The 18,437-nt window shown below is 42.9% G+C and overlaps 1 protein-coding gene across 3 annotated transcripts in view; it reads right to left on the bottom strand.

Annotated features, from left to right (window-relative positions):
• The window catches only part of LOC115199778 (protein TANC2), a 143,859-nt gene that overhangs the window by 102,499 nt on the left and 22,923 nt on the right, over nucleotides 1-18,437 (bottom strand). For all 3 annotated transcript variants that reach the window (XM_029762208.1, XM_029762198.1, XM_029762217.1), the window contains exon 2: nucleotides 122-223. The gene's annotated coding sequence lies outside the window, so the exon portion shown is untranslated. The remainder of the gene's footprint in view (nucleotides 1-121; nucleotides 224-18,437) is intronic.

Below are 18,437 nucleotides of genomic sequence, written 5' to 3'. Positions count from 1 at the left end.
CACTGTCCCTGTGCTCAGACAAAACTGGCATTGTTTGTAGCGACTGTCCCCGGACTTTTTCTGTCGTATACCATGACATATAAACAATAGCACATGACACGCACATCATGTGGGGACTTACCATGAGTGGGAGACAAAGGCCTCACAGTGAGACGGGTGGGGCAGCGACAGGCTCAAGCCTAAGCCCTTCTCCCATCTCCCAACTGATGCACTCTGGTGTACCCTGCAAAAGGGAAAACATCAGTAAGTGATTCATAGTGTCAACAGTCAGCATTACATCAAACCTTTGCATAACCCGCTAACTGAATAACACCGTCTCATTTTCAATTAAAGTTTATATTCTCAGACTGCATGGCAGACAACATAGGAGTTTGGGATGTTTAATTAAGACATTAGCTTCATATGAATAAGGGGCACAGTAACACAGTGAAGTCAGGATGAGGACACACACCACAGACTCCTGCAGTTCTTGCTGTTTGGGGTTTTAGGCTGGGTTTCTGCTGATGTAAAAAGGGCTTAATAAATACATTTGATTGATTGACTCCTCCCCTGGGAGAAGAGAGTGAGAGAGATTCTGCCAAGGCCGAGCCATGAAACATCACATAAAGAAAATAAAAACTCAGATCTGTCAGAATCCTTTTTCAACATTCTGACCCCGTTCCTGGACATCCTTTGTTATTTTACTCTTACTCCTCCCTCCATTTTTGTGTTCATGTCATTTAAAAAAATACTAAATAATAATAATAATTTGAAGGCGCACCTTGACCCCTTACATGCTGACTACACTGCTCACGTCGCATGCGTGAGCGTTGCAAAATAAATTTAGACATGCAATTATTGCACCCACACTGCTTGCACACGCCAACGAGCACCTGCGTTGCCAAGGGCTAAAATAGAAGTCAGTTCTATTTGTGACGATGATTGCGCTGCAAGTCCTGCCTCTCCCACCTCATTGGTTTATAGAACCAGATACCTACGTGACATCTCATCATTGGTTATACCCACGTGGGTGACTGAAAGGCGAACGGAGGTCGGTGGTGGTAATACACATTTATTGAAAGTTAGTTGCCAATCGCCATATAAAAGTCCAAAAAAGAAAAAGCCTGGAAGGAGGAGAGATGACTAGAAACGATTCGCTTGACCGTTTTATGTGTGGATTAATTGTCGGAGTAGAGGACCTTGTGCATTTCAGGTAAAATAACGCAACCTTTATATCCCAGGACAAATTAGCTAGCAACAACAAGCTAGCTAAATAGGACAAATTAGCTAGCAACTGCAAGCTAGCTAGCTAAATTTCCATAAATGTTTAATGCTTTTCGACCTGTTCCCAAATTAATATAATTGGTTCAGAGTTTGTTTTGATATTTTAACCTGCGTGTCTTAATCGCGTTTGGTGTGGGGAGACAAAATCAATTTGTGCACGATGGCGCGCGGCCGGTTTGGGTACGGTGTTACAGCGCATGGAAAGTCGCCAAATGTTCCACACAAGAGGAGACATACTGAGGTAAGGCCCCTTTTCTAAAAGTGAACTTACGGGCAACGCTAGGCTCCTTTGTGCATGCAACCTACAAGCCCCGTATGTTATTGTGGTGTGTGATACAGATACGACTGAGCTATTTACATTTTTAGTCATTTAGCAGACGCTCTTATCCAGAGCAACTTACAGTAGCTATACCCAAAACACCAGAGATGACAGATGAGAAGCGGCCCGGTAGACTGGAGCGAGTCAAGGGATTTTAAGTAAGCGACACCCGAACCTGCTCAACTACAAGAAAGTTGCACATCCTCTATGATGTCATGATTTCCCCCAAGGCATCATCAAAAGCCCCAATCTCTTGCAGCACTGGCTTTTATGATAACAAAAGAAAGGCTGCGTTACACATGTATGGTCGAGGGGAATATACCTACATGTGGAAGACTAACACAATGCTCAGACTCAAGAGGCTTGCACAAACTGTACTGGCTGACATCTCATGTGGAATTGATGTGTTATTTTCGCATTCAGGTACTAGTCGAATTGAAACAATATTTAGCAGTGCTCTTGGCTATTAAACTGGCCAGGAAAGGCAGAGAGCAGAAGGAAGAGAGAGAAGAGTGAGGACAGAGCAAGAGAGGCGTGCCTTTGTTATTTATGCTTTACAGCTTTTAACAGTGCAGAGTGATCCAATACTAGTCAAAGTAAAGAGATATTTCCCCCAAGAAAAGAGTGACATACAAGGAGACACACAAACACACATGCACAGGCGGACACAGAGGGATATTATTCAATACCCCGAATCCACTAGGGGAATGGGGTGATTTTCCAGTTAAGTTATTTGTCTTTGGCTGAGGGAGTAAGCTTAGAGCCCCTCCACTCAGAGAAAGCATACACACTGGACTAGGGGAATTTACATCACCCACAAGTTCAGTCATCCAGCACACAGCCAGCCAGTTCAGTCAAAGGAAAGGAAGGTGCTTGGAAAATGTTGTTGTATCAAGTTGAATTCTGGACAGCGTACAACAGGTTGGCAGCGTAACTTCAAGTAGCCTACACCATCATCCACCCACCACCAGACAATAGCAGGGCCAGAGTTAGCCATATTACAGTGAATGCTTCAACCAATACTCACTCTGACAAAGCAAACTGATTCTTACTCAAGCCACAAAATGGCCGATGTGTTGGCGGGTTGCGATCCGCGGGTCCCTATTCAGCTGAATGAGAGGGTGACTAAATTGCTGGGGGAGGATTGAGAGGCGATAGAGAGATCATTCACTTTGTCTGAGAGGGCAGCCCTGGACTCCTACATGCTCTGGCGGGTGTTGGCCCCGGGCAGGGAGGAGAGAATATGGGATCTCTCACACATGCAAATCCTGGCTACGAGTCGCTGGGCACTCTAAACAAAACAGACATTATGTGAAGAGCTAATAGGAAAGAGAGAGATGGAGATTCGGGTGGCGAGAGCAAGGAGGAGTGGAGATAAAGAAATGAGGGGAAGGTATAAAACAGGCTGCACATGAAGATGAAATACCCAGATGAAAAGGCAGACATGCACACACCTGGACACACAGGAAGCACACACAAAGGCTATGCTCAAAGAAACCACAGAGAACAAGACAAGCCACACAGCACAATGGACAAAGTCAAAAGGAGAAGAAAGAAAATCTCCACCCACCCACAGACAGATACTCAATCCACCCACCCACAGACAGATACTCAATCCACACACACCCAAAAGACATGCTGTGAGACACACACATGGAGCACAGCCGCAGGGTCGCGCTGCCATAACGACAGGATCGGAAAGAAGGGGGTGAGGGTTTGGAGTCGCTGAGCACAGCCCTAGGATTTCCACACTGGAGAAGCTCTGAGGTGTTTGTTTGTCCTGTGTTTAACAGAGCCCCTCTCAACCACAGGGCACCAAAGACCTCCAGTCAGTCAAGCGTGGCACTCCAGTCACAGTCTCTTCACAACGGAATCAAGTAGCTCTTACAAAAGCAGCGTCAACTCGTACTACATATCAAATGTAGGCCTACTAGCTAATTAACTTGACTTAACATCACGAGATGGGACATGGCTATGGAAGGCTATCCAGTTCTTGAGTTGTCATCAGCAGTCCTGAGGTAAAGGAGACTCGTGGCTGTTCTAGGGCTGCCACACCCAAACCTCCTTGTGCGTGGGCATCCTCACCATACTCCTACACAGAGTTATGAAAATAACTTCTAAGTTCCAGACGTTTGGGAAGCAGTGTGTGTATTGCACTTACGGTATGAAAGCCTCGATTGTTGCCTTCTCAGATTAGAGCTGGCTGAAGTGAGTTGTATAATGGTATGCAGAGAGAAGGATAATGAGGTACGGCAAACCAAACCACACAGCCAACAATGCTCATTCAGATCCTCATTCTTACTGGGGACATTTACTGAAGAATGGAGATGTTAGAGGCAAAGAGTCAATTGTTTCCAGTATCTGGTCTGGTCCCCAGATGTAGCATTATGTGGCCCTCCAGAAGATGAGCAATGGTTAGCCTACATTTGGATGTTTTTTGTGTGAAATGAAGCCGGGATGATCTTTTACGCTGCAAAAAACCTTAGTCTATTTGTGTTTTGATACAAAAAAACTGTTCAGTAATGAGATGTTACCAGGATTAGATATATGTGTGTTAAAAACAGTCCGTTTTTGGCCTCATTTTGAGGGATCTGAAAAACCCAACACATTGTAGATACAGTAGATATCACAGTTTCATTAGAGCACAATGACATGGCCCTTTGCCAGCTTAAGTTTCCCAAGTGCTGCACTAATTTTAGCACAGCTCGAGCGCTAGATGGATGACCCCAACTCCATGGTGACTCCAAGGCTCAGTGAAGTAGGGGGGTGAGAGATGGAGGTGGAGAGGGAGGTGGGTGTCATTCCGTAAGTCTGGATAACTCTGGTCTAGACACGCATACTGGAGCTCAGGATCGGAGGAAGGGAAGGGGGCTCTCAGGCAAACCATCTGTCTTCGAGCTGATCAAAATCTTGATTACAAGATGATGTGGAATGGGAGTCGGATAGCCTGCATCTTTAGGATTTTCATCCTAAACGATACTGAATAACCCACAACGCATGGGTCATAGGATGCATTCAGATACATCCTGTGTACCATTCATGTTTGCGATGAGAGGATAGTATGCTCTGTGGCGTACACCAAAAACTTGCATCCTTTTCTCCAGGAAGTGAATTTCAGATTTGAATGGCCCTCGATGTGTCCTGGTTGACCATTTTGATATTTATAGATATCTTTTGTCTTATCAAAAAATGGTCCTGCATCTTCTTAACAGGGGACTTGCCCTAATGCCTGCCCCCCTACTTGCTACCCATATTATATATATTTAGGCCATTCTTTGTTTGCGTTAAGGGCACTGGGCAACAGAAGGTCAGAGGACAAGCACGACATGGATAAAAATATATGGGGAAGAAGAATTGAGGGGAGTTTAAAACCCCCTCCTTTCAGCCAAGTATAATTTCTGTGCAACTTAAAAACAAAACTAAATATTTGTGGTGGACAGAGAGAGACACTAAGCTTTAATATCTCTGGAGAGATGAGCCATCAGAATGTTCTGGTTCCTCATTCTATTTTTTATGTTCTGACTGTATGATTTTCTTTTCAAAAGGGTTTAATTTATTGCTTGCCCATCAGACCAGAGGTGACAGCCAGACAAGAAAACAAATAAGAGAAGACTCATTCCACACAGAATGAAACTCAATGAAGCAGATTCTCTTCCTCCTCAGGGCACCGCTGCTATTCAGTGCCTACTGCCCCATCGGCAGACTGCATTTGTCGTCCCTTAGTGTGAAATAACATTGGTCCCCCCCCACTCCTACCCCCTCATGTTCCCCAACACCCCTCTCAGCCATCCAACTTCATCTCTCATTCCCTTAAAAGCAGCCTGATCTGCTCTCATTTCCTGTTGGCCAGCTGTGCCCCTGCCAAGGGGGCTTAGCAGGGTTAACACCCCAGGCAGAGGGGCAAGGGGTCTGTGGCGCGGTTAGGGCTTGGCGAGAAGCCATCCCGGTTCTTTCTGTGGTCAGTGACAGGTCAGTAAAAAAAAAGAAAACCTGTCAGGGCTGATGCGTGAGGACAGGCAGAAAAGAAGGGAAGGAGAGGTGACAGGTAGACACCCAGTCCTCCATCCTCTTAGCATTCTGCCAGGACCCAACACAGAGCCAAGGGTTACGCCTGTCAGATTTGTCAGCCAGGACCGACCTTACTGCGGTCGCTCCACCAGCTTTCCATGTCTTTATATACCGAGCACATTTAATCTCAGTCTTTCCCAGCAGGGGGTTCTTGTTCCTGGGCTTAGACCCACATTTTAGCCATGCCTCCCTTCTCCCGGATCCTTGTCTCGTGGCACAGCGGGATCTGTGCGTTATATCCATCTGTGCTTTAGTGCCTTTGGTTTCATAATGATGTAATCAAGGAAGAGCTCCTCTCAGAGTCCAATAATAACTACTTGATTTTGCATAAAGTTATGCATCATTATATTCTCAAAATGTTTTGTTTTTGGAAAGAACATTACCTAGCTTGCTATTAAAATACTAGCACAAAAAAAAAAAAAATTGGTGTTACCACATTTAACTACACTGCGGTTGTGAAGCTACATGTAGTTTCAAACCCCTGGAGAAAGGCTGTCAGTATAAGAGTTACCACAGCTCAGTCCTACAAATTTAATCCCACAAAAAAAACACTACATAAAAAAAACAACTAGTAAGCATCTTTCTCTCACACCCAGCAATAGCAGAATGCAAGTAGCAAACTTAATTACTGTTAACACAAAATAACAACCGTGCGCTTGGAGGTACCCATCAGGGCAACAGTAATTCTCTCCAGCTCCGATAGCATATGGCACCTGTCATCATAAACAAATCATTTCAGGAGTTGCTGAACAACACAGTTTGCTCTGAACTAATATAAAGCCATTATTTAGATCAGGCAATTCAATGATTTTGAGTTTTGTGCATATAAGGCTGATGCCTAACCAGAGACCTGGACCTTCATCTGTGGGGTCCTGAGTTGCTGCCAGTTATCCAGTGTACAGCAAAAAAATGTTCTGAAATGCATGTGATATCTCTATAAATCCAGTCTCAAATTTGCAGTGAGGTGTTCAGACCAAAAACGTCCCATGACATTGACGGCATATCCAAACAACACTCAACATAAATCCCTGGTCTATCCTGAGGACTTGGGTCATTCCTTGAGTGATCCTTAAGACCAACAGTCCAAGGATGTCAAGTAGACAATAGGACCCTAGAAAAGATGAATAGCGTGAGACTACTTTGTGGGTCAGGAAGTCAGGATGTGCCAGAGAAGGACCAGAGTATGACGAGATAAGAGCCTTCTCTGGGCTTGAGGAGCTCTACTGGCACCTCCTTTAAAATTAGCCATCCCCCATCCTTTACCATCCCTTCCAAAATCCATCTCATTAACTCAATTACACATCGCCGTGCCACCAGAGCGGAAAATTGCAATTTCAAAGTCAGTCCCTTGGGACTGTGAGGAGTAGCACTCTGCCTGGCGAGACTGAAGTCTCAGTGTGAGCAGTCAAGGGTGAGGAAAGTCATAGGTGCTGTGTTTAAGACGTCTGAGGAAGCTTGTAGAACTTTGGCATGTCTTGCTCTGAATAGCCTGAGGGGATAATAAGTCGGTGTTGGATGGTGGAAGAACACGCCAGTACTGTAGTCAGACGTTGCCACAGGAAGTGTGAGAGGATGGGGATTCCCACCTGATGGTCTCTGTCTGACAACTGGGTCAGGGAGAAGACTGGCTGCATATGAAAGGGGAGGCTGCCAAGAAATCTACTGGCCGTATAAAGGGAAAGGAGGATACCTAGTCAGTTGTACAACTCAATATCTTCAACTGAAATGTGTCTTCCGCATTTAACCCAAGCCCTCTGAATCAGAGAGGTGCGGGGGGCGGCCTTAAATCGACATCCTCGTAGTCGGCGCCCGCGGGACGACTGTAAAAATCTGTCGTTCTGCCTTGCTCAGTGGCAGAACGACAGATTTGTACCTTGTCAGCTCGGGGATTCGATCCAGCAACCTTTCGGTTACTGGCCCAACGCTCTAAACCACTAGGCTTAAAGTCACACAAGCTAAGCCCAAACAAAATAATGATATCCCTCCAACTGGGAGGTGTTAATTTCCTGACATGCAGAGTGAAAAAGCGGATTCTACTGACGAATCTCAAAATACATTTTTTCCCCCCATAAGGAACAATCTCTCAGTTACTCTAAACTGGAGCGTCATGATATCACTCTATTCCGTGATGTCCCTCTAAACTGAAACTTGAGTGAATTAAATGAGTCATTGCATTTCTCTGATTTCTCTTCATTCCTCGAGGTTGAAGTCATCCAGGTTATTAAAACAGCCTATTGTAATGGTTTTTGGTATCAGTAAACTATGATAGATGTAATTAGTTTCATATAGGCTTAGACTGTTAAGCCACAAGTGATGGTTATCAATACAGTAACATATCGGGATATTATTTTTGATATTTTGTATCATTTGGAGAATATCACATTATTTTTGCGCTAGTTGGCTGTACCAGCACCAAAACTCCAGTATTTTTCCTTCACGGCTTGTTCTCCATCTTCTTTTTACAATAGGGAGCCAATTTATTTACAGCACTTTTATTTCCATGACTGATCAAAAATGACTTTTTCATGGCTCTCTTGTCCATCTGCAGCAGACACAAGGTGAACAATATGTTTGGAACATCACATCGCAATAAAATCACAGTACCGAATCGCAATAGATATAGAATTGTGAGAATCGCAAAACATATAATGCACCCAAGTATATGAGATAAGTGTTCATCGCCACCATTCCAAATGTGAGTATTTCAGTGGCTCTTCTGTGGAACAGGATAAGCAACCTCCTCCAGAGTGTGATCTCCTGATCTCAAGAACATAATGTGGTTCTTCAACAGATTCCTTTTCCATTTCAGACCCGTGCATGCTTCCATTCTGCACACACAGGGACATACCGGGAGAACGACAGTACAAGACAGATGACCTTACACACAGAGATTGGTTATTATTGCAGCAATCCAATGCATGGCTCTATAGAGAGTTGTAGCACTGTGAGCCAAGATAGCAGCACACATGTTGGGAAGCTGTGGCCGTGACTGGGTGTGCGTGTGTGTGTGTGTGTGAGGTCGATCGATTGTGATTTTTCAACGCCGATACCGATTATTGGAGGACCCAAAAAAAGCCGATACCGATTGATCGGACGATTTTATTTATTTATTTGTAATAATGACAATTACAACAATACTGAATGAACACTTATTTTTACTTAATATAATACATCAATAAAATCAATTTAGCCTCAAATAAATAATGAAACATGTTCAATTTGGTTTAAATAATGCAAAAACAAAGTGTTGGAGAAGAAAGTAAAAGTGCATTATGTGCCATGTAAGAAAGCTAACGTTTAGTGCCTTGCTCAGAACATGAGAACATATGAAAGCTGGTGGTTCCTTTTAATAGTAGTACAGGTGCAGTGCTTAAACATCTGAAGGGGATGCACATTTTTCATTTGACACACCCACCAAGTTTGGTACTCACCAAACTCAGATTTACTATAAGAAAAATTGGATTACCTTTGCTGTTCTTCGTCAGAATGCATTCCCAGGACTTCTACTTCAACACCCAATGTTGTTTTGGTTCCAAATAATCCATAGTTATATCCAAATAGCTGCGTTTGTTCTTGTGTTCAAGACACTATCCGAAGGGTGACGCGCCGGCGCATATCGTGACAAAAAATTTCAAAATATTCCATTACCGTACTTCGAAGCATGTCAAACACCGTTTAAAATCAATTTTTATGCGATTTTTCTCGTAAAATAGCAATAATATCCCAACCGGGAGATTTTGTTTTCGTTCAAACACTGAAAATAGAAAATGGAGTCTTCACATGCACGCGCGCACCTGTGTCATTGTTCTCAGAACGACCACTTTCCAAAAGCCCTACTGTTTCTCGCCCAGGGACTGCAGAGTCATCATTCCCCGTTCTGGCACCTTCTGAGAGCCTATGGGAGCCTTAGAAGATGTCACGTTACAGCAGAGATCCTCTAATTTCCATAAAGAGGCTATAGAAGGCCAAGAAATGGTCAGAGAGGGCACTTCCTGTATGGAATCTTCTCAGGTTTTTGCCTGCCATATGAGTTCTGTTATACTCACAGACAACATTCAAACAGTTTTAGAAACTTTAGGGTGTTTTCTATCCAAATAAAATAATTATATGCATATTCTAGTTTCTGGGCAGGAGTAATAACCAGATTAAATCGGGTACGTTTTTTATCCGGCCGTGAAAATACTGCCCCCTATCCTAAACAGGTTAATGTACCTCAGTTCCACCACAAAGTTTACATTTCTTTCTCATTTAACTTCACAAAGTATTGCCATACAGGACTTCGCTGCTGTCGCTTGCCTTTCACCACCATTTTTCCAACTGTTAACAATGAGTGGTGGAGAGTTGACTCCTTGCACGTCGACTCCCAGCGTCGACTCCCATTTCGGAGTGTCAAGATTAGATTCCACTAGGAATCGACTCTTAAATTCCATATTTTTGGAAAGGAGAAGACAGTGTTCTCGGAAGTACAGCAACTAATCAAAACACTTGCATCTTTCATAGCGAGCTAGCAAGGGACGGAGAGAGGGAGGCACAGCATAGGCAGGTCGGCCACCTGGCAGACAGAGTCAGAACCATGCACTAGGCCGATCTATCGGCAAAAAATAAATAAAAGTGTGGGGGGAAAAAATACGCTGAAAAAACACGGAGCGCATGTGTCTTGGTAATCTGTCTTGCATGCCTCCCAAATTCACCAAAGTTCACGTCTTCCTCTCTGGTTTTATTTAAATTACACAACTTTCCCCAGCCCTTTATAGCCTATCGTCTAGTTAGGCTATAACAAGGGAAATAAAGCTGTGATTGTAATTTTGTGGGGGGAAAAACAAAAAACGGTTTGAGTTTTTTCTTAACGTTAAAGATCCTGATTTCGTTGAATCGTTTTAACGTTTAAACGTTTACACCCCTACTGTAAGGCCTAACCCACTGAACGAGATGAGATGTATGAATTTGTTTCTCTCATTTGCATGACAATTTGTTTGCCACCATCCCCAGAAGGCATTGTTCATGCTAGCGCGTACAAACAAACCAAAAATAATGGTGGAAAGATATTCATGGCTTTTTCATTTTCCCTTTGATTGCTCAAGCATTTTCCTTCTTTTAATAGACAAGAGAAATATAATCTACTTTTAGGTAAAATAAAAATAACCATTAAAACAGTCACTGTCATTTTTCTCACTGTAAATGTGAGGATAATGGAGGGAAAGGGAAATGGATATCTTCAGAAACATTGACCTTTGTTAACTCTGTGGTAGACAGACACATAGTGAGCTTTAGTGATGGTTAAAAATGAGATTGAGCTGGAGCTGAGCTCCAATGTTGCTAAGAGATTTTACTAGGCCTAATTCATCTCCTGGAAAAAGTGCCTTATCCATTTCCTTTGCCCCTAAAGCATGGGGATATGGTTGGCATGTCTTCCCTAGGTCCATCTTCCTAATGAAACCCACAGTAACCTCAGGGGGACATCTGCTGAGCGGGCCTCCCCCAGTGCTCTCCTGGAGATGGCACTAGATTGGAGTGGGAAAGTAGGAGCCTTTCCTCTAAAAGTCAATTAAGAATTCATTAGCCCATCCATTAGCAGTCGGCCCATGAGGCCCCCTCTCCTCCTCTCTCTGTACACGCTCTCTGTGTATAAAAAATAAACCGATTTTAAGAAAGGACCATATGCATGATCAGGTAAAATAATAACCCAATGTTCATCTCCCAGGACAAATCTAGCTAAATGTTCATGAATGTTTCATGCATTTCAACCTGTCCTGAAATGAATATACAGTATTTTCAGAAAGTATTCAGACCCCTTGACAGCCCTATTCTAAAATTGAATAAAATTGTACTTCAACCTATACACAATACCACATAATGACAAAGCGAAAACAGGTTTTTAGACATTTTTACAGAAATTAACACAGAAATACCTTATTGCACCTTAATAATTACACCTTAATAATAAACACCTTATTACACATTCAGACTCTTTGTTACTGAGATCAGGTACATCCTGTTTTTATTGATCATCATTGAGATGTTTCTACAACTTGCTTGGAGGCCACCTGTGGTAAATTAAATTGATTGGACAAGATTTGGAAAGGCACACCTGTCTATAAAAAGGTCCCACAGTTGACAGTGCATGTCAGAGCAAAAACCAAGCCATGAGGTCGAAGGAATTACCTGTAGAGCTCTGAGACAGGATTGTGTCGGGGCACAGATCAGGGGAAGGGTATCAACACATTACTACAGCACTGAAGATCCCCAAGAACACAGTGGCCTTCATCATTCATTCTTAAAATGGAAGAAGTTTGGAACCACCAAGACTCTTCCTAAAGCTGGCCACCCAGCCAAACTGAGCAATCGGGGAAGAAGGGCCTTGGTCAGGGAGGTGACCAAGAACCCTATGGTTACTCTGACAGAGCTCCAGAGTTCCCCTGTGGAGATGGGAGAACCTTCCAGAAGGACAACCATCTCTGCAGCACTCCACCAATCAGGCCTTTATGGTAGTGGCCAGACGGAAGCCAATCCTCAGTAAAAGGCCCATGACAGCCCGCTTGGAGTTTGCCAAAAGGCACCTAAAGACTCTCAGACTAGTGATGCACCGATATGTCATTTTTGAACGATACTGAAAACGATATTACAATTTTTTGTGGTCTTTGAAAAAATGATAGTACAGTTAAATAGCTACCAAAAACACATAAATAGTTAAACACACAAGGCACTGCATCTCAGTGCAAGAGGCGTCACTACAGTCCCTGGTTCGAATCCAGGCTGTATCACATCCGGCCGTGATTGTGAGTCCCATAGGGCGGCGCACAATTGGCCCAGCGTCGTCCAGGTTTGGCCAGGGTAGGCCGTCATTGTAAATAAGAACTTGTTCTCAACTGACTTGCCTAGTTAAATAAAGGTTAAATAAAAATAGTGTAGTTGGTTCTGGTATTTGAACCTGTGTATCATGATCGCATCTAGTGGGGATAGAATTATAAAAACACACACACGGTGTAGCCAAGGTGTAAGACTCTCTCTCCTGACTTAATGACCCTGACCTTAGAGGGAGAAGCCTTTTGGGGTAGCCTACTGTACCAGCCAGGAAGATCTCAACAAAAGAAGATCACCCGACAGAGCTTAGCTCTAATAGCTGCTGCCGAGTGAGCCATCAAGAACAAAGAGAGCTCAGTTGCAGTACATCTAGAAATTTTCTTGCAATGGTCTGAGGTTTGTTTTAGGAAGTGGAAAAGCAGGTAAGAGTTCATATTAGTGTGGCAAGAATAACATGAATGACGCAAGTTAGTTTTAAATCATGTGTGCAACATCCTTTTGATTGCATGGCTGCACTAAAGTAGCAGCCTCTATCACATCCACAGTGTAAACTGACTTGTTCATGGAAGTGGCCAATCCCTTCTCCACACCCACATCTATAATGACCTAAGCTTCTGGCTGACGGAGAGGAGAGCTTTGGCAGAGTAGGCTGTGGAGCTCCTGCGTTGGAAGTGCTTCAGTGTCTCTGTATTCCGGTGCAACCCAGGGCGAAACGCAGCCTACTCCCCCTCCCTCCATCGCACCCTCTTCTCCTCCTCCTATAACGCTTCTTTCTCCCTCCATCTCTCTTCCCACTCCCACACTGAGGATTGGATGCTGGACCAGAGGGGCGGAGAGGTATTTTTAGCCAGCACCGTGTGCTGAAACAGCGGAGAGCCCTGTGCCCTAGCAAGGACAAAATCCACCATCCGGAAGAGGGAGAGAGAGATTGGAAGAGAGAGAAAGAAGGAGATATTCAGAAGAAAATATCATTTCTGTAGCCCCTGAGGAAAAGGCTTTAAAAGAGGGGAGCCGGTGTCACGTCTAGAGACACCGATAAAGATACATTTATCTCTAATATTCTGTTCAGGATGATGTTTAACTGCATTTTTTCTAAGAGGAAAATGTAGGCCTAATCCAATTTATATTTATGCCTCCAAAATGGCACACATATAAATCACATCTGCCTATGCCTTGATTCTAATGTTTAAACCATTCTGAGAAGAGCCATGAAGTCTGAAATATCTTATGCAAATATGTCTATAAATAAATGGCCTATGAGAGCGCAGACTTGCACATCAGCAAGAGTGAAAGCTGCAATATCAGTCTCCAGCAACCCATTTTCTATATTTGAGTGCCTCATGTCTCTTCACACACTCCGTATTTATTTGGACAGCGAAGCAAAAACTTTAATTTTGGATTTGAGATCAAATGTTCCATATGAGGGTACATAAATGTCCCCTTTTATTTTAGGGTATTTTCATACATATCTGTTTCACCATTTACAAATGAAAGCACTTGACCTTCTGACGGTGTCATAAGTATTTGGACAAATTCACTTATATGTGTATTAAAGTAGTTGAAAGTTTAGTATTTGCTCCCATATTCCTAGCACGCAATGACTACATCAAGCTTCTGACTCTACAAACTTGTTAGATTCATTTGAAGTTTGTTCATTTTGGAGTCCCTTTTTTTGTGAATAGAATATATTTTTAACACTTAATGTGGATGCTATAATCATAAATGCAGAGTGGCGCAGCTGTCTAAGGCACTGCATCTCAGTGCTAGAGGCGTCACTACAGACCCTGGTTAGATTCCAGGCTGTATCACAACCGGCCGTGATTAGGAGTCCCATAGGGCGCCGCACAATTGTCCCAGCATCGTCCGGGTTTGTCCGGGGTAGGCCGTCATTGTAAATAACAATTTGTTCTTAACTGACTTGCCTAGTTAAAAAATGCTAACCTCACCATTAACAATAACAGGGGAGGTTATATTTTTTTTTTGGGGGGGGGGTTATGGTATTTCTAAAACAGATATATATGAAAATAAAAGGTGACATTCTGTACTGTAGCCTCATATGAAACATTTGATCTCAAATCCAAAATGCTGGAGTACAGAGCCAAATTAAAATGTTTTAGCTTCACTGTCCAAATAAATACGTAGGGGAGTGTATGTGTGAAGGTAAACAGCCCTCATTGATTGAGCTTATAGCTGAAACGAGGCAAGCCACCAATGTGTGTCAGTGTGCTAATCTCTGCATACAAGAGGAGAGTAGGAATGATAGGATCGCGCCCCTAAGCCTTCTTAAGCTGTGCACACTGCTAGTGGCTGAGGGAACAAAGCAACAGTAATACTAATCTAATACTAGTCTATGTTCCAAAACACGACAAAACCGTTTTTACATATCAATGGAAATAGTCCTAGCTATTATGTATGACCAGAGAATATCATCAGGGCCCTTTGTGTCTGCCTGGTTGGAAGGCTCCATCCATCTGCCTTCATAACAGATCATTTGTCCTCCTGTATAATTTAATTTTTTGACTCCGAGTCAAACCAAGCTCTAAAATCCCTTGGGTACAACGCTGAACAATCCCTCACTCGTGCTCAGAGAACAACAGCCAAGAAAATTAGGGATGTAGCCTAAAGCGAGTAAAAACCAAACGAAAAAGCCCTGGCCTCATGTTAGCCTGTCGATTCCCCTGACCAGAACCCTAGCCAGAGCTTCTTAAGAGCTACTGTTTTGAGAGAGCGAGAGAGAATATAAGGCAGTCTGAGTGGTGACTTGAGCCACTCCAGATGTTGTTATCTGCCCTGGGGCTAATGCTGCTTGTAAGCCTTGGTAAGAAACTCCAGGTTTACCATCTTGTTAAAGTGCACTCTCACACACACGAAGATATGCTGCCTGCCATGTCTCTGCTCTGCTTCTATCGGAACAATGTGTCTGAGGGCCAACAGGGTGTTGTTTGTAGTGCTGGCTTCAGACACTGCATGTCTGTCTTTCTCTTGTCATACCAGTAATACACATGACACACAGCTACGAAAAAGCCAAAACAAAATGTACCCCCATAATGCACATAAGCCTAAGGGTGTTTGCACATTATCAAAAAATATTTTGTGCCTACAACAGAAAGCCATCAAAGATTCCTAGTGACAGCTTGCGGGAGGACCCTCCGTTTCTCTGTTCTAGTTATGATAAATGCATACTCAAAGTTGATGTATTGTCATATCAAAGAGGTCCAATGCGGTCTGGCAAAGACAGATAAACACTAATACGTCTTCGTATCAGAGATTGGTCAGCTGTTTGACTACAGTGTTGATGAAGTGAGCACGCTGCAGAATCAGCAAATTCACCAAGGTTTGATACAGCCAGCGCCATAAAGCAGGGATGAAATAAATTGGGAGATCAATTCCAGTACAGGCTGCAGCAGCTCCATGCTGGTGCCTTCCAGGTCCCTTCTGGCTATTACCCTACTGATTCCAGTCCAGGAAGAAGGATCCGCCCGTGACCGGCGGTGTCCTCTCTGTCTACCTCTCCTTCTCCTCTAATATTCATTTCATCCCCATCTCTCTGTTTGGAGGTGGTTTTAAACCGGAGTGACTGCCTCTCTCCATTACGGTCAGCCCACCAGGAGGAGGAGGATGGTGAGGAAATGAGAGGAGGGTAGAGGAGTTAAAGAGAGACAGGGAGCAGGTTGTTTTATAAACAGATTCCAGGAAACAGACATGGGTAGGAACATTGTGATTTCTCTCACTGTGGAGTGCGGGGACATGGTTTGGCCCAGGTTATTAATTTATCTTTCTTTCTTATCAGGCAGTGCTTCCTGCACTTATGTAGACAATAGACAGTCTTACATTCACACACACACACAAAATCCACTGTATGACTCATCCTACAGGTCTGCGCATGGTATCTATAGGGCTTAAGTGCCTGAGAGGGCTTGGTCTTCCAAGAGACCCTTTAGAAACTGTAAATACAGACCTGAAAAACCACAGACAAATGTTCCCATCTAAACTGCTTTCAGTCAGCTTTATGTGAGTAATTATTTAATTCCAAGCTATGTGGAAAAATTTAACAGGGAGGGTGACAATGATAGAAAATAGGCCTAGTTGATTGAAAGTAAGCGTAACAAACAGTAATCGAGACGACAGTGAGCATGAAGAGTGATGAATGTGATAAAGGACTCTGATTAAAGTTGCATTGAGCTCTGTAAGTATATCACAGCAAATGTAGCAGTAACAATGGTGTGCATCCCAACTCGAAGGATGTCCTCCAATATATTTCCCACTGTATTCTCCAGTAGAGGTCGACCAATTAATCAGGGCCGATTTAAAGTTTTCATAACAAAATCGGTAATCGGCATTTTTGGACGCTGATTATATTGCATTCCACGAGGAAACTGCGTGGCAGGCTGACCACCTGTTACGCGAGTGCAGCAAGGAGCCAAGGTAAGTTGCTAGCTAGCATTAAACTTATCTTATAAAAAAACAATTTTCACATAAATACTAGTTAACTACACATGGTTGATGATATTACTAGGTTAACTTCTTTGGGATAGGGGGCGGTATTTTGACTTCCAGATGAAAAGCGTGCCCATAGTAAACTGCCTGCTACTCAGGCCCAAAAGCTAGGATATGCATATAATTGGTAGATTTGGATAGAAAACACTCTAAAACTGTTAAAATAATGTCTGAGTATAACAGAACTGAAATGGCAGGCGAAACCCCGAGGACAAACCATCCCCAAAAAAAATAACATTCATCCTACCACTGATTTCAATGGCTGGCACTTTTATAATAGGGCGAAATCGTGCCCGATTGCAGTTCCTAGGGCTTCCACTAGATGTCAGTCTTTAGAAAGAGTTTCAGGTTGGTTTTTGGAAAAATTAGCCAGAAATTATAGTTTTTCTAGGTAGCTCCCATTTTGGCTGTAGTGTTTCCAAGCGCGTGAATGAGAGCGCGTTCTTTGGTATTTTTCTCCGGTAAAGACAATAACGATTCTCCGTCTTAAATTTTATTGTTTATTTGTGTCAATAATTGCTAGCTAGGGTACCTTTTGTTTGATTATAAACGTTGATTGACTTGTTTGGATAAGTTTATTGGTAACGTTTGGGATTCATTTTGTATGCATTTTGAAGGAGGGATAATTGACTGAAGCGTGCCAGCTAAACTGAGTTTTTATGGATAAAGAAGGACTTTATCGAACAAAAGGACCATTTGTAATGTAACTGGGACCTTTTGGAGTGCCAACAGAAGAAGATCTTCAAAGGAAAGGCATATATTATATCGCTATTTCTGACTTTCGTGTCGCAACTCCCTGGTAGAAAATGATTTGTTATGCATTTGTGTGCTGGGTGCTGTCCTCAGATAATCACATGGTTTGCTTTTTAACAAGTTAATCTTTATTTTGATGTATTGCACTTGTGATTTCATGAAAGTTTAATATTTATAGTAATTTAATTTGAATTTGGCACTCTGTAATTTCACTGGAAATTGTCGAAATGGGACGGTAGCGTCCCACTAATCTGCAAGAAGTTAACTAGCTTGTCCTGCATTGCATATAATCAATGCGGTGCCTGTTAATTTATCATCAAATCACAGCCTACTTCGCGAAATGGGGGATTGTTTAACAAAAACTCATTCACAAAAAAAGCACAATCGTTGCACAAATGTACCTAACCATATACATCAATGCCTTCCTTAAAATCAATACCTACAAGTATATTTTTTTTAAGCCTGCATATTTTGTTAAGAAATTCATGTTAGCAGGCAATATCAACTGGGGAAATTGTGTCACTTCTCTTGCGTTCATTCGTGCAGAGTCAGGTGATATGCAACAGTTTGGGCCGCCTGGCTCGTTGCGAACAAATTTTCCAGAACTTTACATAATTATGACATAACATTGAAGGTTGTGCAATGTAACAGAAATATTTAGACTTAGGGTTGCCATCCGTTCGATAAAATATGGAATGGTTCCGTATTTCACTAAAAGAATGAACATTTTGTTTTT

Source organism: Salmo trutta, chromosome 1, assembly GCF_901001165.1.
Source record: "Salmo trutta chromosome 1, fSalTru1.1, whole genome shotgun sequence".
Lineage (NCBI taxonomy): Eukaryota > Metazoa > Chordata > Actinopteri > Salmoniformes > Salmonidae > Salmo > Salmo trutta.
The sequence above is the reverse complement of the archived record's forward strand: the minus strand, read 5'-3'. Positions and strand labels throughout refer to the sequence as shown.